At 52.4% G+C, this 20,566-nt stretch overlaps 1 protein-coding gene across 10 annotated transcripts in view; it reads left to right on the top strand.

Annotated features, from left to right (window-relative positions):
* Window positions 1-20,566, top strand: part of ZBTB7C (zinc finger and BTB domain containing 7C) — a 348,185-nt gene that overhangs the window by 225,913 nt on the left and 101,706 nt on the right. The window lies entirely within an intron of this gene.

The following is a 20,566-nucleotide window of genomic DNA, read 5'->3' as shown; positions in this document are numbered from 1 at the left end:
GGCACTGAGAGAGGTTTTCATTGGCCTTGGTCACCAGCTTCCTGGGGTCTTTTGGGTGTGGTTGTTGTTAATTAACTGGCAGCACTATGCTGCAGCGGACTGAACCTCGGCTCTGCCCCTGAAGAGACACGTGAACTTGGGTGAGTCCCTTCCCTTCTCTGGCCTTTGTGCCCTCTTCTATAAGTGTGAGGGCTGGACGCCCGCTTGCAAGGCTCCTTCCCGCTCAGAGAATCATATTCCACAGGACAGCTGCCTCAGGGAGCCTATCCCAGGAGGGAGCCCCGCCTGGTTCCTGCTCCACTAAAGAGGGCTCTGAGCCAGCTCACCGATGGTTGCCTTGCTGGGACTGAGCTCTGCACCTCCTAGGAGGAGCAGCTTCTCCCCCACATTCCTACAGGTCAGAGCAAGTATTGCTTTCAAGAAGGATGGCGGGTTGCAGCTCGGGGGGCCTAGAAAGCCTCAGCCGACTCTGTCATTTGACAGATGAGGGAAACCCAGTTCCAGAGTCACGCAGCCAAAGCTGCAGGCGGTGACCATGTTCAGCCACATTCACAGTCATTATAAAGGGTGGAGGTTCTGCTCAGGCCTCATTTTCCAACTGTCCTTTTCATTCCTCTTCTCCTGTCAGGACGGGAGAGAGATGGCCAAGCGGACTTTGGGGACTCCCGAGTAAAGCAGATGCTGACGCCAGTCCTCCCCGAGCAACTGCAGCCCCTCTTAAGCCCAGTGGCTGCCCTCAGGATCCTGGTGGGAGAGGACTAGGGGGCCCCCATCAGTGCCTGAGATTCCACCCTTGGCAGTTTATTTATTCCTACGGATGCTAAGGGCATGCCACCACCCCCAGCCCTTCCTCCTGATCTCGCATTTGGCACTGAGCTTGGATCCCCTTGAGTCAGTGGTATTTTTTTCACATGTGTTTTCTCCCCAGAGCTCCCACGTAGCAGAAACTGAGTCTGTCCTTCCCATCCCCACCCTTTTTACTTTCTCCATGCCTCTCCTTTACAGAGAGGCCCCTGCTATAGTGCTGAGAACTGCCCTAGACCTCGCCTTACCTTATCTCATTTCATCTCTGCACTGGCTGTGCAAAGTGGTGGCACTGTCACTACAGTCATGCATCTCTTACGATGGGTTACGTTCTGAGAGATGCGTCGTTAGGCAATTTCGTCATCGTGTGAACATCATAGACTGTACTTACACAAACCTAGATGGTATAGCCTGCTGCACACCTAGGCTCTATGGTATTTATCCTATGAGACCTCCATTGTATACCTTTGTCATTGACTGAACGTCATTATGCGGCGCATGACTGTATTTTATTGTTTGGGGACCGCGGTTCAGAGAGGAAAGATAATTTTCTCAAGATCACACAGCTACTGAGTGACAGGGCTGGGATTCAAACACACATCTCACTCCCAAGACTTGCACCACACCAAGGGGCTTCCCTTGCACCTAATTGGTGCTTAACAGATCTTTAATGACAGATTATACTATACTTCCCTCTGCCAAACAGCAAATGCCTCCTGGAGAGAGAATAATAAATTATGAAGCAACTGTTATGTGCCAGGCACCAAAACTCACGACACCCCATGAAGTAGGTACTATTATTACCTCCACTTTACAAATGCACCAACTGGGGCATAGAGAAGTGACTTGCCTAAGGTTACCCAGAAAACAAGTGAGCAGGGCTTCAGTCTAGCCCTGACTTTGAGGCGGAGCCCCGAGCCTCCGCGTAGTAACTAGATCTCAAGGTGAATTGGGGTCCTCTGCCTCTGGCTCTCCGTGGCTCTAGGGTTCAGGTAAAAGGTGCTGCTGGCAGGGCAGGAGAGCTGGGGGTGGTGTGTGCGATTCAGGGACGCCTGCAGCAGGCACTGCCCTCCACCCAGCTGATAACTGCAGCCTGGCTGGCTGCCTGCCTGGCCCACATTGCGACCTGGCACGAAGCCTCGCCTGGGGGTGGGCGGGCAGGGGAGGATGGGGCCCCAGGAGCGGGGTTCCGGCTCTGCATTCTCCCCTAGCGGCGCCCAGGCCCACTCCCGACCCCTCCAGCCCCTCTCCCGGTTCAGCGCAGTTCCCGCCGGGCAGGCGCGGGCCTCTCCAGCGTTAACCGCGGGCAGGGGTGGCGCCGCGGCCTCCAGAGCAGGCGGGAGGGTGGGGAGGTCGGGTTGGGGCAGTGCGAGAATGCGGAGGAGACACCCGGAGAAACAGCCTGGGGCCGCAGAGAGGGGCGCGGACAGGACAGGGGAGAGGCGCGGGGAGGGGCGAGGGAGGGGAGGGGTCGAGAGCGCTGGGATGCCCCAAGGGAGGGCGAGGGCTCCTGGGGAGGAGAAGGTGCAAGAGGCCAGGGGGCAGGGGGCGGGGCGCCGGGAGGGGCGGGGCCAAGGGCGGGGCGCCGAGGGTTGAGCTTGGGGAAGAGGCTGCGGGGCGGGCGCGGAGTCTGGAGGCGAGCGGTTGTGGTTACATCACGTTCCTGATTCTGCTTTCTCAGGGATCAGGCCACGGGGGGCTGGCAGGGAGGGAGAGGTGAGCCAACCAGTCTGAACCGGCCGGACAACTCGAGGGGCGTGTGCGCCGGCGAACTGGGGTGCTGCCCAGCACCCTCTACCCTCACCACGTTCGGGAATTTTTCTGAGAATCCGCCCCATTGGTTTTACAGTTTCTCCCCATCCCGGCCCCACCCTCTCTCCTGACTCGCCCTCCCTGCCCTCCCCTCTCTGTGTTGGCTCCTCGGAGGAATGGGTTAGCCGGAGGGAGGCACCGAGCTCTTGCCCTCGGCTCTCCCACTCTCACCCCTCCTGGAAAATTCAGACCCTGTGCGTGCCCTCCCTCTCTCTTCCCTGCACCTCCCCCCTGTCCCCGGCCTTCTGGGGCTTAGTGAACGAGGTTAGTGAATCAGCCGGCAGGCCCTCTCTCTCGCTCACCCCCTTAGGGTCCCTTCAGGGTCCCTTCCTCTCCTCGGGCTTTAGGAGCGCAGTGCCCACAGGCTGCCAGGCGGAGAGGGAAGACCCAGGCAACCTTAGCAGGGTAAGAACCTCACCTTCTCCGCGGTGACTGCATTTTGCCTGGTGATTCCTGCAATGGAATACGGTCCCCTATCCCGCTACCAAATAGTTACTCTCAAATGGTGGCATTCCAAAGGCAGGACATCAGATTGGGGTGAGGAGATATTCGGGGCAGGAGAGGGCTTTAAGAGATCCCTCTGATCACATCAAGAAGGCCACCAGTCCCCCTTAGACCCTCCACTCCTCTGCCTCATGTCTCTCCCTGTGGCCAGTTCAACTCTAATTCATCCCCAAGGCTTCCAGTTCTTATATTTCCAGGTAGCAAACCAGGAGCCTTCCTGGAGCTGTGGGGAGCTTCATGGGTTGCTGAAATTCATGGTAGATTTTTACTAGCTTGGAGCTCTTTGACCAAGACTGCCGCTATCTATACATCAGGGCTGTTGTCTAGTAGGTTAAATAAGCAAGATCTTTAACAGGACTGGACCACAGACATCATCAGCCCACAGTCCTGGATTTTATAGACTGAGGCCCTTGAGACCCAGAGAAGGACGTGACCTGCCTAAGGTCACACAGCTGGTTATGTAGTTTAATTTTAGGGTAGTAATTTTAGCTCTGTGTTAGGGACCTAGCTCAGCACCTACATGGCACAGAGTCAACACTCTGTAAATATTAGTGAAATGAGTGAATGAGCCCACGATGAGGCAGCTGGAGAAATACATCATTTGGAAGAAGTGAGAATACCCCCAAGCTCCCACAGTGCTTGAGACTCTAGCCCCTTTCACTGAGTGGGCTCGTGAGATGCTTCCCCGGGGTAATCGGCCAGTGGTGACCACCGTTAGGAGCCCGGCATCAGCTTTGGTCACTTCAAACCCGGTCATTGTGTGATTGTGCCCAAGGAGATGGTGGGTCTGGAAGTAGGTCTAAGCGTGAGCCAGTTGGCAACTCCAGATCAGAGCGATTAATGCTCCGACTGTTTTCCATTCATTGCCCTCAGCCGACATCTGAACAGGTTGCAAAAGACCGAGGCACATCTGTTCCTGCAGGGGCTCCTGTCATCCTGGGGCCCTGCCCGGCATTGTGTTAGGAGCCCACAGCCCCACCGTTCCGGAACCTCGGAACTGGAGGCTGCTGTTGTCAGCTCTGGGCTGCCCAGGCCTCTGGGGTCCTGCCTGCTGGGCATTGCCTGTTCCTGAGTACTTCTATGGTAGATGGGGCCGGGAAGAGCAAAAGTTGGGGAAATTCCAGTGAGTGGGGCTACTCTTATCAGTTTTAATGAAGTATTTGGAGAGGAACTGGCTGAAATGAATGATTAAGAGAACACTTTGGGTTAGAGTAGCAGCTCATGAACTTGGACCTCAGTGATTTGGAATGTAGGATCATTGCCCTTGGCTGTGGTGAAGTTCACCTTTGAGCTGTCTGTGAACACAGAGCCCAATGAATGAATTAACAGTGCACGCGTGATTTAGAGCAGGAAGGAACGTGCATGTGTGTGACTTTCTCGTGATGACAGATTTCAACCAGAAGCAGATCAGCCCCAGTCTCCTTTGTAAGCATTTTATTTACAAACATTTACTGGGCACCTTCTATGTGCTGGGCCCTGTGTTAAGTGTTCTAAAGCATTAATTTTTTGAATCTTCATAAGAACTCCATGAAGTAGGAGTTATTCTTCCCGTTTTACTGACAAGGAAACTGAGATTGGTGATTGAAAGACCACCAGGATTCACAACAGGGCAGTCTGGCTCTGGGGTTGGTGCCCTTAACTGCCACAAGTGGAGGGACTTTTATTAGGATAAGAGAGATAGAATAAAAAAAAAAAAAAAGGCAGGCCATGACCCCTACCCCCTTGAGAAGCTTCTGATCTATTTGGGAGTAGTAAACACAGGGCCCGGCCCATAGTTGGTGCTGCATAAGTGCATTAATCAGTTAAGCAGTGGTGAGGATGTGGGCTGAGCTCCTTGAAGGCAGAAGTGGGCCTGAATCTCCCTATAGCCCCCACCCCCGCTCCAGTACGTGTGCATAATAGGCACTGAATAACCAATAAAATGCAGGAACTGAGGGCAGGAGAGGTCCCCTAGTCTAGTCTGGACATTTTTCAGATGAGAAGACTGGCCAGGGAGAGGGGAAGGGATGTGCCCAAGGCTACAGGGGCTCCTGGTCCAGTGCTCCCTCTGGGTAGTGTTCTGATTGGCTGCTTGGAAGCAGATGTGGGCTGAGAAAGACGCAGGTGGAGCAGTGGACTGGCGTTCATCTTCCCTAGGCCCCTGGTTCTCACCCCCAGCCTCTGGGGAGCTCTGGCTGTGTAGGAAGCCCTGGGGACTTGCCTCCAGTTTCATGTTCCACCTTAGCCTGTCCCCTCCCCCTCCACCAGCACTAAAATCAGGGCCTTCAAAGCGTGGTGAACCGGGTGGGGCGGTGGCGAAGGCAGTGCCTGACGCTGTCCTGTCTTGGCCTCTCTTTGCCATCCTCTGCCTTTGGAGTCTACCCTCTTCTGTTCCCAGGGTGAGGGACGTGGGGACACTCACTCCCTGTGTTTGTTGAATGAACAAAGACTCCACCACACTGCCAAGGCCCACCAGCAGCCATTCAGAACTCTGCAGCTCTGCCTCTAGAGCCTCACAGACGGGAGAGCCGAAAGGGCCTTCAAGTTCATCACCCACCCTCCACCTCCCAAAACCCTCATTTTACTGATAAGAACAGTGAGGACCTGGAAGGAAGAAGTACTTACCCAGGGACACGCAGCCTCTAGAGGCAGAGCCAGGGCTAGAAGCAGGACTCCTGCCTCCCAGTTCAGACCCTGCTCCTCCACAGATGGGCCTGTGGCTTTTGGGAAACATCGTTCAGTCCCACGGTCATCAGGTGGGCTGTTAGGGCCAGCATTACGAGAAAGCTAGCCAGGGCATGTTTGCCTGACACTTTTGCAGCCCTCCCCAAAGGCAAACCACCCGTCATTTCTGATGGGTACCCTTGGCAGCCACTAAAACAAATCTACCAGCAAAGAGAAGGAGGGGGGCCGGGGCTGGGCGCTGGTGTTTGCCCCTGGTGGGAACCCGGGCCTACTGAGCTCACCGTCTCATCCAACCCAGATACCATCTCGTTCCTGCTTGGCACAGGTTTATCGAGGCTATGTGTTCCTCCTTGGCAAAGTCCTCGAAGGGAGAGCAAGGGGGACCGTCCCCAGAGCATTGGAGAAGGTTGCCAGGTGCTGGCTCCACCCTCCCCTCCAGCTCTAGCACCCCTCTGCATCCTCAGTGGCGCCTCCTGCTGATGCCAAGTAGGATTAGCATTTCTCCTGCAGGCTGGAGCACACACACGTGGGATCCTGCCATTGGTCCGTTCTGGTTCAGGGGCTGGAGAGGTGGGCTTTGTGCTGGGGGTTTGTGTGTTTAACCTGCTTAGGTGGCACTTTTTATGTGTCAGGGGCTGTTCTGGGCACTCTGCAAATATTGGCTCAGATGATCTACCCCATAACTTTTACAGATGAAGAGACTGAGGCAGAGAGAGGCTAAAGAACTTGCCAAAGTTACACAGTGAGTGATGGCAGAGCCGGGATGCAGAGTCTGGCTCTGGAGTCCATGCTCCTAGCTGTGATCCAAGCTGCCTTTCTGCTGGGACAACCAGTTTTTTGATGTTTTGACAGGTAATTTAACCAGCCCAGGTCTCAGTTTCCTCATCTATAAAACGCGGATAATGATATTAATCCTACAGACAGGAGGGCTGGTTCTTATCTGACCACATTCCCAGCTGAGTCTGGTTCATCCCACTGCTTATTCATCCCCCCCCAGGTCAGCGGGCTCTGGCAGCACCGGCCTTGTGGGACCAGTGATTTCCCAAGGAGAAGGTTGGACACTCCTTGCCCATAGTGACCTTCCCATGTTCAACCCCAAACCAAGCATATTGTCTATATGTTATTTATATAATTCTATTATTATGGTATTTAGATGATTCTTCTTGCTATTAATGCCCTTGTTTATGGAAAAGCTCTTCTCAGTGAGTACAGCAAAAGCCACACAGGGGAAGCCAGCTGAGGCCCCCAAATCTCTGCTCACCCTGATTCTGTGGCTCCTTCACCCCCCTCTACCCTTTGGAATCCCCTCATGCCCATTTCTAACCACTTGTTAACTTTCAGCTAAAATTCTGGCCTGTGTTCAGAAGATGCCGTGCTCTACCCCCAACACTCAAGGCTGGGGAAACCCTCTGAGTGACAGGTGGGGGCCTGCCACACTGTAGCTGGAGAAGCCCCTGAAGGGCCCCCTCCCCTTCCCCAACCCTGCTCTCTCCTCTCCATTATCCACCATCACTCCAGCACCAGAAAACAGAAATTTCCCAGGAGGTACTTAAACTTTATGTTAGAATTTCACATTCCTGCTGCTCCTGAGTACCTTAATTTTTCCCCATCGAAGCAAGGAAAGGGAAAAAGTTTCGATGGTGGAAATTGGTGTAATTTGAGCTCGAAAATGTTACAAGGCTTCTCATCCAGTGTTTGGACGGTGCTTGGTGTTCTTAAGAATGTATCTAGAATTAACTTTGGCCAACTAGAGCAGCTTAAACCTGATGGCCACATCAGCCAATGGGAAATGAGTAAGGTTTAATTCCTTCCAAAGAGACAGCAAGAAAATAAATTGATAAGCCCTTTTCTGCACTGTATTTTTTGAGTGGTTTCTTTTACATATAACACTTAACTTGATCCTCACAAAGATCCTATGAGGCAAGATTTGCCCATTTGACAGACTGGAAAACTGATGCCTGGAGAGGAAATTGGCAAGTGCTAGAGAATAAGAAAGCAGAGCCCCATGGGGCTGGCATATTCCCCCTGCCCTTGTCTGCCAGGCAGCTTGGTACCAAATCTATGGCCATGGTGGATTAGCACACACGTCTTGCCAGTGTGCATTTTGGACTGATCTTCACTTGGGCTCCGTCTTCGCTCTTCCTTTTCCTGTACCTCGTTTTTCTTCCTTATTCTTTGTGTATGTTTACCTTGCGTTGTAGGCGCATTTGTGAGCTGGCTCAAATCCTTTTGGAACAAGAGGGGTTATAAATGTGTACCTTCTTACACAGGATGTCGTTGTTAATCATTTTATAAGGTCTCCCGCGGAGGAGATATTTGCAGATTAGCAATCGCTTCTTTAGTAACCTTGAACACACCCTATTTCCTTAGGGGTAAAGTGAGGGTGTGGATCTATAGGGGCTCTGACCAGCCTTGCAGCTGTGACGCTCTGAGTATACTTCTATCTCCAACCTGTTAGAGTCACAAGCTCAATTTGCGATTAAAAAGATCTAAAAATCTGGTTTTTCTAGTCTAGCTCTGTTTGCACTAAACCGGTAGTTCTCAGCCTCAGCAGAGGAGCAAAACATGGAACCTAGGAGCATCCGCCTCCCCCCACTGAGATGACCACCCTGCATGAACAGTACAGCATCAAGAAGGAAATAATTGAAATTTTCAAAGATATTAAGCCCATACAACATAGTAAAGAATATTAGAGGTACAGGAAACTTCACTTATTTGGCTCCATCCTCTATCTGGGACATTGCCAGGCACCTGAGAGGAAAATAAAACAATTTTGATTCACCAAAAGAAGTCACAGAGTACATGCTCTAATACTCCCTGGGGCCTGTGTCACTTGGAGGCCCATTCGCTCTTGTTTTATGCACAGTTCTAATGTATTTGGTTTTCTGGTTTCAAACCTACACGGGACCAGATGGAGCACATGAGGATACAGGGTAGAGGATATGAAAGTTCAGTTCCATAGCAGCTCTTTCCATGTTTGATGGCTCCAGGAGGCAGCACTGGCAGATGCCTGACACTGTCCGCTGAGGGTTTCTCAGGCTTTCTGTTAGGCAAACTTCTTCAGATTGCTTAAGCAATTCCCATGAAGAGATTAGGACTTGAGCATTTAGCAGTGACAACGTGGCTCAGAGGGCGTCTTGCTTCCTCTGAGTACAGAGATGCCAGCCAGAGGCACCAGAGGCACCTGCAAGGAAGACTTGAAATGAGGTGGCGGGAAGTGCAGGAATGGGGGACAGGCCACGTGCATCACGGATAACGTCCACCATAAAATGGCTGGTGAGGAAAATAGGGTAAAGAACTGCCTTTATAATAGAATCCTCAACACATAAAGTTTTCCTCAATACATGTATGTTATTTTCAAGACCAAGAAACACAAAGTTTTATTTTCTGAAATGAAAGGAAATGCCAGAGCCAACAGGACTGTAGAGTTGGGAGAGGGAGCCCTCTGAGAACGGAACAGGGTGGATTTTGGAGACAATGTGGAAGAAAGGTGGCTGTGGGGTCGGCCTGGCTTCTGGGACACAGTCACTAGCCACAGTCTCCTGGGGGCCCCGCTCTCCCTGGTCAAGCTCAGAGGACAGACCCCAGGCTGAGTTTGGAGCCCTGCCCCACCCCACAGAGAGCATCTCCTTTGCCTGGGAACCCCTAAGGCTCATTGCGTCCTTTGCTAGAGGTTCCTCTGACCCAAGGCAGGGCCTGGGCTCCAACCCAGACTGTTTCCTCCTGCCTCGACTCACCTCCTGGCTGTTCAGATGGACCCCTGACCCCTGGTCATGCCTGCTGGTTAGGAGCCCAGGTGACAGGGCCACAGGTCTGGCATCGTGCCTGGCCCTGACTCCTGCTTGCTTACTTGGAATACTGGCTGTGTGCTCTGCCCCGAGGGCCTCTTAGACTCTGTGTCCAGCTTTGGCAAGACTTGCGCAGTCCTCCCCTGCAGATTTTCCCAACCATGACCCTCAGCCATGGCTGTGACCCTCTCCACTTCCACCCTCCCAGCCCCATTCTTGGGACTGGCTGTCCCTCCTGCCTCCTACATTTCATGCTCTCCAGGCCTTAAGGTTTCCAGAATCAAGGTCAAAACCCAAGAGAGAGGAGGAGCCAAAAGGGCCACTGATTTTAATGGAAGGAGCTTGCTCCCACCTTTGCTTGAACCTCACAAGAACATTTTATGAGGCAGCGAACTTTGGCCTCAGAGACTATAGCCAAATTCCAAAAAGGCATGGGTCATATCTCTGATTGTATCCTGGAGCGAGTGACTCAGGTTGGACTGATTTGCAGCGCTATCAAAAGCTTTTTTGTAGGGCTTTTGAAATTGTGGCTCTAGATTTGGATAATTCATCATTCTGGTGTTGTATGATGCATACCATGTTACATCCATGTTTCCTTCCTTCCTTCTCTGCTTTCCTTCCTTCCTTCCTTTCTTTCTCTAGACCACAGCAGGGAGCTCCCTGGGCCTTTTCCATGCCCCAACCAACAGGCAGGCCCAAGAAAGAGGCCAAACCTTTGCACATCTGCACCCTGCATTACCCAACAAGAGGCGGAGAGGCAGAAAGAGTATGGGTGCAGTCCAGCCCTGCCCACCCCCCACCTTACTAGCTGAGCTCAGGCACATTATCTAACCCTCCTTGGATGTCAGTATGCCATCTGTAAAATGGATATGCTGATACTCACCTTGGAGGCTTGTTGTAAGGATGAAATTAAAATGGCTGTAAAGCCTTTTGTATATTGTCGGACTTATATTAGATGCTCAATAAACGTGAGGTATTCCTATAACTACTACTACGATGACTATTTTTTTTTACAAGTGTAGATAATCAGCCTGGATAATTTCAAGTATATACACTAAACTATTCCTTTAAAGGCAAAGAGAACAGTAAGGTTAATATATTCAGGGTCTAGCCCTTTTGTGGAAGACCAAGATGGGGCTGATTACTGACAACATGACACAACTGCTCTCCAAGACTGTATCTGGCCCTGGCTCCAGGACCCAGCCACCTGGCTTCCCGCACCACTCTTCCACTTAACAGCTGTTTGCTTTGGGGCGAGTGACTTCACATCCCTGGGTCTCCATTTCCTTCCTTGTAAGATGGGAGGTGTAGTGCCGCTCCCATCACCAGGGCTGCTGAGCAGTAAACAAGATAATACCTGGGAAGCGCTCAGCACAGTGTCTGACACCCACTAACTGCTGGAGAAGGGCTCACTGTCATTATTTCCAAGGGTGTCCCCTCTTACGCAAGAGGTGGCTCTGGGAAAGTTGTGAAACCAGATCCTGTTTTCCCACTAACTTCATCACTTCTCGAAGGCTTTATCTTTGCCTCCAATCGATTGTCCTTGGGGGACAGTGACTCTGAACATCTCAGCACCCGGTTTACCATCTCCTCCCAGCTCCGCCGGCTCCCTGTGACGCAGTGGGTAGAAAAAAAAACTTAGGTGGCATAAATAATGATTCTTTACTGTATCTGTTTGCTAAGTATAGATTTGTTCTATCTCTTTATCATCTATCAATCATCCAGCTTCTATCTCTCTGTTCTCTGCCTGCCTCATTATGTCCTTTCTCCTTACCATGGGTAAAAAACGTATATAACTCATACAACAGTTTCTATGTCTAGCTGACTTCCACCTTTTCTCTGAATCTTATTTTTTTGACTTTTGGAAGCATCATAAACTTTTTTGAAAATCTGATGAGCACTATGGGCTGTCTCCCCAGAAAAAGGACCATGCCCCCACACTAATACAATTTTACATATGGTTTAGCTGAGGGTCTAAAGATCCTCAGAAGCCCACTGAGACACCCTGTTAAGAACCCCTGCTGAAGCCAGAGCCCAGCTTTCTTGCAGAAACAACCCATGTCCCAGTATCAGCAGATGGCTGGTTACGCATGTGCTCAAGGCCCCCGCATTGGGACTCTTTAGTCTGGCGAGCTGGGCCCCAACCGCCTTCCCATTGTATCTTTCCTCATGGGGCACCCAGTGCTCTGGCCAGTCTGACTGGCCTTTGTCTCTCCCCTGGGCTGTAACCTTGCCTTTGTCCCACTGCTTCCCCACCCACTTATCTGCTTCTAACCCACAGTTGAAGTATGTAGTGACCTCCTCTGGGTGATTACAAGAGGGTTCACAGAGGATGTGGAGCTTAAGCAGAGAGAGGAGAGGCCCCAGTTTTAGAGGCAGAGAAACAATGAAAAGCACTGAAACGTGAGCTCCTAGCACAGCTGAAGTCAGAGCTGGCCAGGAGAGTGGGACAGAGAGAAGATGCTGTGCCAGGCTTGGTTTTTCCCTCCTGCCAGGCTGGAGATCGGGGGAGTGAGCAGAGGCAAAATGTCCTGGCCCGGGAATAAGAAATCCCTGGTTCTTGTCTGGGCTCTGGCATTGACCAAGTGTGTAACTTCAGACAGGTCACAGGTCACTTTGACGATCCAGCCTCAATTTCCTTATCTTCAGAATGAGAGGTGGAAATGCTGGTAGTGCTGTGGTGAAATTGACACTCTTGAACACAGCAAGTGTCAGCCCAAATGTGCAACCTTTTGGGAAAATGCAATTTAGCACCGTATGTTAGGAGCCATGGGAATGTTCATACCCCTTTCGTCCTTCTTCTGAGAATCCAATCTAAGGCAGTTATCTGAGATTTGGAGGAAATATGCATAAGGATGTTCATCCTAACATTATCCATAGAATGGAAAAGGCCCAAGTGTCAAGAGTAGGAAGTGGTCAAGTGTGTAATGGTGTGTCCCCCCCGGTCGCATTCTGTGCAGCTATTGAAAATGGGTGATGTAGAGAACATACTTAACATGCAATCCAGCATTTGGAAAACCTCTTGTTGCTCCCCGCCCCCTACCACAGCATATACCTGAAGGACCTAAGTCAGTGACAGTAGCTCTTCATAGCACTGACTCTCAACCAGGGGCCACTAACCAGCAAGGCGGAACCAGCCAATTACGGATCCCCACTGCTTCTGCCACATCAGCATGCATCCCTAGGGAGTCTGGGAAAATGGAGATCTGGGGTTCAGGTTCTGATTCACTGGGCCTGCGGTGGGGCCCAGGAATCTGCATTGTGACTATCAATCCAGGAGATTCTAGCAGAGGATCAGAAATCCATGTTCAAGAAACATCACCGTGCTTCAGTCATTGCACCCCATCCAGCACACAATCCAGGCTGTCGTACCTTTTCTCTTCCTCAATGAAACATAAAGTTCTTATCAAGGATTTCAAAATTGCATTTGTCCTAAAACCCACTGCTCGGTGAAACTGCTAACTATGCTGGACAGATGACTATTTAGCCTCTGCTTTGGGACATCCCAGACAGCACCTACCACCTCAAACAAGGGCCTGGTCTATTGTTTCACCCCTGTTATGATGAACAGGTCTTACCTTCTGTCTCGCTCTGGGTTCTCTTACTCCATTCAAAGTCCAAGAATATTCTGGACTACCTTATGCAGCTCCCCAGGATTAAACGTGATTTTTAGAGGTGGTCAGTGGGACTTGAGGTCAAATCCTGGCTCTGAGCTGCCGTTCTGTAAAAGGGGAATAATGTACTGACTTCACAGGATTCTTGTTGAGGATTAAAAGAAAGAATGCGTGCACAGCTCTTAGCACCATGCTTGTGGCTATTATAATTATGATTATTTTCCTGTCCTTGGGGGTTAACAGTGAGTCTTTTCTTTGATGTGGTCCTCGTAGGAGGCCAAGGCCCTTGTTTTGATCTTCATAGAGGCCGTCCAGTTCTGCCCTGTTCCCTGTCCTTCCTACCAGCTAACCTTGGCCTTCTGGAAAACACCAGATTCAATGAAAGGATCCCTGCCACCCTCACAGTATGATGAAGGTCACTGGGCTGACCCTCCAGCCCGGCTGGTTTGTCTGGCCCTGGAGAAGGGCTGTGGGCTGTCCTGGCCATGCTCATACCCTCTGGCAATGGCATGCTGACCAGGAGTGAGGCTAGGAGTGAGGCCACTGTCTGCTGAGCACACTGGATTCAGTTAGAGCAGACACTTTTCTGGAGGGCATCAGAGCCCTGTTCGCTGCTTCATCCAACAGAAACACTGCTGATGCACACCCCTTCCCCATCTAACAATCGGCCACCCAGCCCAGTGGCTGGTCCTTCTACTCGCCCTGCTCCTCACGCAGCACACCCACACATGCCTGCCTACACGCGCACACGCACAGCCCTGTCCTCATCTTCCCCGACCCTGTCCCCACCCTTCCTCCTCCTGGTCCCACACCAGCAAAGGGACAAGTGGGCACCAGGGGAGTATTTGTTATGCCCAGTGTCCCCATAAACTAGTTGGGTAATGGGGCCCCCCCACACATTTTCAGGGACCCAGGAAGGACAGGCCAAATTTCACCATGTTTACCAAAGGGATCTTGGGTCGAGGCCAGAGTTTACAGTGAGCGTGGCCTGGGTCTCAGCTCCCCAGGCTGCCTAGACCCATAGGGTCCTGGCTTGTGTGTGTCATTTAATATTAGCTGAGTTTGTTGTTTGTCTAGGTTGAGGTTCTTAGTTCATTTTTTTTTCTGTGTATAAATATTCCCTTTAAAAGAAAAAAAAGTATGTCTAGAAGCTTGGAGTTACATCCTCCCCTTGCTTTGCCGGCAAGCCTGGCTGAGTGTGCTGGGGAAGAGGGACGGGGCTTGGAGCACTGCGCAGGGAGTCAGGCGGCCGGGGCGCCTCGGCAGCGGCTCCACCACTGCTCCAAGTGGCCTCCCCACCCTTCACGCCATTCCTCACTCTGCATGGGAGCTATAAGCCACGCTCTCCCGGGCCCTCAGGGTGGGGATCAAATGAGGTGAGAGGCTGCGGGAGATGACAAAGTGGTTCCCCTAAGGAAGGGGCCAAGGGACAGGACCTTGGCCCCACCCCCTGACTCCATGGTAGACGGTCATCTGCTCCTTGTCTTTCCCCCGTTAGGTCAGCTCCATGAGGACAGAGAGATGTCGATGCGTTCACCGCTTTCTAGCCAAGGAGTCGTGGGGGGCACAGAAAGGTGGTCAGTACACACCTGTGAAGGGAAGGGAGGGAGGGAGATGGAAAGGAAGGAAGGCAGGGAGGGAGGCTGCCTCCCAGGCTGGTGGTGCCACTCCCTTTCCCTCCACTGCGCCCCCCCCTGCCCCGCCCCGCCCCGCTGCTGTCCAGATCCTGGCCAAGCCCGCCCCCCCTGCGCTGGGCTCCAGCCTGCTCTGGTGGTGGCAGGCCTAGTCATCCAGAGCCCCAGCCAGGCTTAGCTGAAGCTCTTGGCACCCTTCCTTCTCCTGCTTTAGGTGCCTGACTGCATCACCCGATATAATCTGGGAGGAAGGCGAGGCGCTGGCAGCCCCAGGGCCCTCGGGCTGTGAACAGAGGGCTGGGACCCGCTCACTCACCCTATTGTGCAGCCAGCCAGGCTTGGAGCCCTTCCCTGCGTCCCAGCCTGGTGGGGTACTTCCCCTTTACTTCCCCAGACAGAACAATTCCGGCCCCCTGTGCTTAGCCAGCACCTCCCCTCAGAGCCTCGAGGTCCGGACAAGCTCTGGCTGGTCTCCCAGTGCACCTAAGAAGTAGGAGGCAGGCTCCCAGTACCTGGGCCTCCCCACCGGGCCTCGCCTTCACCCTCTAGCTCCCACCTGACAGGGCAGCCAAAGGCCAGGTGGCCACAGGACTCGGCTTCTCTGCCTGCGTGAAGAAGTGGAGAGTTTGGTCAAGGAGTGTGGCACCCTGCCTGGGGGTTCTGGATGACAGATGTCATCTGGATGTCCTCAAACACAGTGGCAGGAACGTGTAGCATTGGCTACGGAAAGATTTGGATGACTTTTGTGACCATATAAATGGCTGTTGAAGCTTAGAGTCAAATTTGTGGCTCCTTCTCTGTGCTCCATGCTAAACAGCGATGAATTGTTATTTCAAATTGGCATTTTAATACATTTCAATAAAATCTGGTCTGTGGATCAAAGTGACAGAGCTGTGTGACTACAGTAGAGTCCACTGCAGTAACAGTATGAGCAGCGGACTCCAGAATCGGGGGGTCTCCATCTGTCATCTGATGGGAAGCTGGGGCCACAATGGAAGAGGCTGCCATGCCCCTGAAATATCACCTTCTTCTTGCTCCCACTGGTTGAATTTTCTCTTAATTTTCTTCAAAATTTAATTAAACACTTGTTGAGCACCTAAGAAATGCAAAGTGGGATGGCAGAAGCCTGTGGTTAATGCAGTGCAGCCTGTTCACACCAGTGAGGCAGAAAGAGAGAGAGAGACTAACTGCCTCAAGCCACTGTCATGCTACAAATATTAGCCCATCTAGTGTGGGGAGATTATGGGTGACCTTCTTCCTCTGTTTCACAAATTTTCTCTAATATGGAAGAATTTCATGTATTTTTTTCATATATATTAACATTCTCTTAAAAATTGTGTATCCATATATATATATACTCTTTTTTTTTTTTTTTTTTTGCTGAGGAAGATTTGCCCTGAGCTAACATCTGTGGCCAATCTTCCTCTATTTTGTATGTGGGTCTCCTCCACTGCATGGCTGCAGACCTGGTGCACTGGGGGAACATGGCTGTTGAGGTAGAAATCACCAAATAAAATCAGCCCTCACTTGGTCTTGTGCTGGTTCTCTCCAGGGTAGTACCTGCTTTCTCTGGGCAAGCCTCAGTTGCTACACTTGTGTGGCACCATATGCTGTGGGGGCTGTGGTTGGTCATAGCTGTGGGAATGCCTCAGTCCTCACAAGCTGATTTGTCTGAAAAATCAGCAGGACCGACAACAGAAGCAAACCCTACTCACAGCCATCTCAAGTGCTTTATGGCCAGGCTTCTCTTCTTTACTGGCACCTGCAAGTTCTCGGAGAATGAAGGACAACCTGACTGCAGAGCATCGGACCTGGAATGGCTCTTAGTCATCATCTCATCCATTGTCTCCATTTACAGAAGCTGAAGATGAGGATCCAGGAGGGCATGTGACATCCCCAAAGGGCACACACATCCCCACCAGTGGCAGAGCCCGGACTAGATCCAGTCCTCCTGTCTCCTGGTTCTAGGGTTCTCTCTACAAACCTTTGTTCCCTTGCCAGGTGCCTACTGTGAACCAGGTACCCACAGTGAAAGAGACACATGGGGTCCCTGCCCACAGCAGCCTCTAGTCTAGTGGGTGGGACAGTCAGAAATAACACAGGGGCCAGCCCGGTGGCATAGTGGTTAGGTTTGTGTGCTCCACTTCAGCAGCCGAGGGTTCGCAGGTGCAGACCTATACACCACACATCAAGCCATGCTATGGCAGGCATCTCACATACAAAGTAGAGGAAGATGGGCACAGATGGTAGCTCATGGCCAATCTTCCTCAAGCAAAAAGAGGAGGATTGGCAACAGATGTTAGCTCAGGGCCAATCTTCCTCTCCAAAATAATAATAATAATTCAACATAAGCATGTAGCTAAAAGTATGCAAGTTGCCTGAGCGCTTTGATCAAGGGTCAGAAATAGATAAGGGGGGTTCCTAATTTATCTGTGGTGGTTAAGGAGGGACTCTCTGAGGAGGTAACATTTCCGCAAAACCCGACATAGGTGGAGAGCACATCAGGCCAAGGAATCCACACGTGCAAAGTCCCCCACCGGCAGGACAAGGAGCTTGGCACGTCTGCCTCACTGGAGGATGGGGGTGGGAGGTAGCGGTGAGTTTGGAGAGAGCAGCAGGGATTTCGCAGTGCCTCATGGGCCATGGTGAACAGGTTGGATGGCATTTTAAGTGCCCCGTGACACGATGAGATGCACGTTTTAAGATTACTTGGGCAGCCGTGTGGCGCTGGGTGGAAGGAACAGGACAGGAATGGGAGCAGAGGGACCAGTTAGGAGGTCCCTGTACAGCCGAGCTGAGAGAGAATAGTGGCTCAGCCAAGGGCAGTAGAGGAGGAGGTGGCGGGAAGAGGGCGGATTTGAGATCTATTTTGGAGATAGTCTTGCAGATGAATAGATGGGCTGGGGCGGGACGTGGGGCGAGAAGGAGAGGGAGGCAGCAAGGGTGACTCTGAGTTCCCAGCCTGAGTGACACTCGTTGCCCAGTGCTGCAGTGCTGTGCGCATTCTCTAGGGAAGACTTGCTCAGCGCTCTACTAAAGTCGGGCCTCCATCTCAGCTTCCTCCTCGCTAATAATATCCTCTCGGCTCAGTAAGAGTAATTACCCTGCCTGTTCAGCAGATAGAGAAACTGAGGCATGCATGGCAAAGCAAGCAGCAACCTAGGCAACCAATTGTAAGACCTGGACAAAGAGCCAGAGCTGAACCCCGGGGCAGACTCTGGGCAGCAGAATCCTAAAGACCAGGGGTGATGTCCAGTTTTACAATTTATCAAGCCGTGTGACCTTGCACAAGTTATAAGACTTCTCTGAGCCCCAGTTGCCTCATCAATAAAAGGGGCAAGTAATAGGATCCTACTTCATGGTGTGGTTGCAAGGATTAAGTGAAGGAGACCCTCAGTAGATATTAGTTATTGTTATTTCTGGATCACACAGTTCACATCCAGATCCACCTCTCTAGGCACGGAGCGGTGCACGCTCTATGCGGAAGCCTCCGGTGTGCCTCCGTCACAGCTGATGACCAGGTGTCACTAAAGTGTCGAGTTAAGACAGTGCGGATTTGCTCACTGTGCTCCTGCTTAGCCTTCTGAGCCGTACTTAGTGGTTGAAGCAGGAGCTTTCATCCTCCCTGGAACAAGAGCAAGCTGTGGGTTTGGAGGCAGATGTGAAAGGCAAGGAGCCTGTAAGCCAGCCTGTTTCCAAGTTCTCTGACCGACCTGACCCAGGAAGGGGGGGTAGGCGGGAAGGAGGGGGAGAGGAGGAGAGTGAGTAAGAGGGAGGTGGCCAAAGAGTGCCTAGGAAGGAACCATATTCCGAAAGGAAACACATAGTAACAGATCTAAAGTCTGGCCCTCCCAGAGCCCCTTCTGTCGGTGGCTTTGGGAGCCTCCCCGGTCCCCCTCTTGTCACCCCACCCCTCCAAGACTCTTTCATATTCCTGTTCCCAGGAGGCAGCTGGCACAGGGGCTGAGAACAGGGAGGTGAGGCTGGAGGGGCAGTGGGGTAGGGCTTCCCACTTTTTGCCCTGAGCCATTCCGAAGGGCGTGTCCCAACAGGGCACACATACACAGTGATTAAGGGGGAGGGAGGAATGACATTCACTGTCCACTGCCGGACCCAGCCAGTGGGCTGGACGGTGGCCAGCTCTCCCCCTGGCTCCTGGCTGCAATATCGTCAGCCCTGGCACCATCCACTGGCCTACTCAGACACTCCTTCAGGTCCAGGAACTGGAGCCCCACTAGGAGGGGCCGCCTGGAAGCAGGCTGGGCTGGGCACCCCAACTCTCCCCCACCCCTCCCCGCAGCATCTCCCCCCTCACCATCCCCTCTGCCCACATCCAGCTCCAGCTGGGTTTGAAAGAGGTGCTCTAATCCACCCTCCCTCCAAAGCCGGCCCTGCCCTGCGCTCTCTCCTTTCAGCCGGAAGCTGCACCCGTAAACTGTTTCTACCCATAGACCCCAACCTGATGTTTTATCTACTGGGAGAACCCTCTAAACTGGGTCTGCCGCCCCCTCCCGCAGCCTTCCCAGCGCCCACCTGACATGCCCCTCCTGCTGGCAGCAGCTCGAACTTCCAGGCCTGCCTAGCCCACCTCCCTCCCGGAGCCCTCTCCCAGGAACCCTGTCTTCATCACTGCTCTTGGCTTCTGTCTGCTCTGCAGAATTAGCAGCCTGTTCCTTAACGGACCCCACAAAGTACTGTATGTACTCTGCTCCATGCTGTCAGCCTCTTGTGCCTTATCTCCACACAAGAGGAGAGGCTTCAAGGGCGGCACCCCACTGCTCCCTCCCCACCCTGCCTCCACCCCACTGAGGCAAACCCTTCCAGGGTGCACAAACACTTCTGGATTGATCCTGCTTCCATCCAGGTCCTATGTTGACACCTTTGCCTACCGGGTCTGGGGGTGGAGTGTGGAGTGACGCTTGATTGGATATGTAATTAGTGACTTTGTGGACAAAGGGATTTGGCTTTTCATTCTTCAGCTTGGGTGTTCCGGGTGTACGTGGTTTTTGATAAAACACTAGGGAGTCATCCAATCTTGGAAATGGTCCACCTGTCCTGATTAAGTAAGGGCCTCCCCTTATGACCCTCAGTGCCTGATTCCCTGATTTGGCACCCCCTCCCCACCCCACCCCACCTCACCCCACCGCTCTCTGGCTCCAAGCCTCTCTGTCCCCTCATGCTGCCATCCATGGTCCTCCCACAACAGCAAGGAGGGTCTGACAGACTCATTCCAGCCTCTTGTGGAGTCTCCTGCCCAGGCCCTTGGGTATTTACAGTGTTAGAACCACAGAGACCCTTCCTGCCTTCCTGAAGCCTTGTTGCCTGCCTGGCCCAGGCCCTCTGCAGGGCGTGCCCCACGAAGGAATGAATCACGTGCACTGGGATTTCAGGCAGGGGGCACCTGTTGGAGGAGATATTTTGGATGAACCATCTTCCTGGGGTTCCTGACCTTCCTAGACTCATGGACTTTTGGGATTTGCCTTTGGCTTTGGGGTGCTTTCAGGCTCACAGTCTGCCCCTGGAAGAGTGGCAGAGGCTACAGAGTGCCAGGTTTCTTGTTGGTCTCTTTTGCTTTGTGCTGAGTCCTCGGGGGCACACGGGGCAGCTAGTCACCCAGGAGGAAGGACTCTTCCTGGCTCCTCCTTCATTTCTGAGAACAGTCAACCTGGGTCCCAAGAAGTTAATGACAGTTTCCCCCAGGTGAAGGACAATTCCAGGGGAAAGAGGGCCCACAGCGGCTGGAGCC

Source organism: Equus caballus, chromosome 8 (assembly GCF_041296265.1).
Source record: "Equus caballus isolate H_3958 breed thoroughbred chromosome 8, TB-T2T, whole genome shotgun sequence".
Taxonomy (NCBI): Eukaryota; Metazoa; Chordata; class Mammalia; order Perissodactyla; family Equidae; genus Equus; species Equus caballus.
Note: the sequence above shows the minus strand (reverse complement) of the source record. Positions and strands in the feature narration are given on the sequence as shown.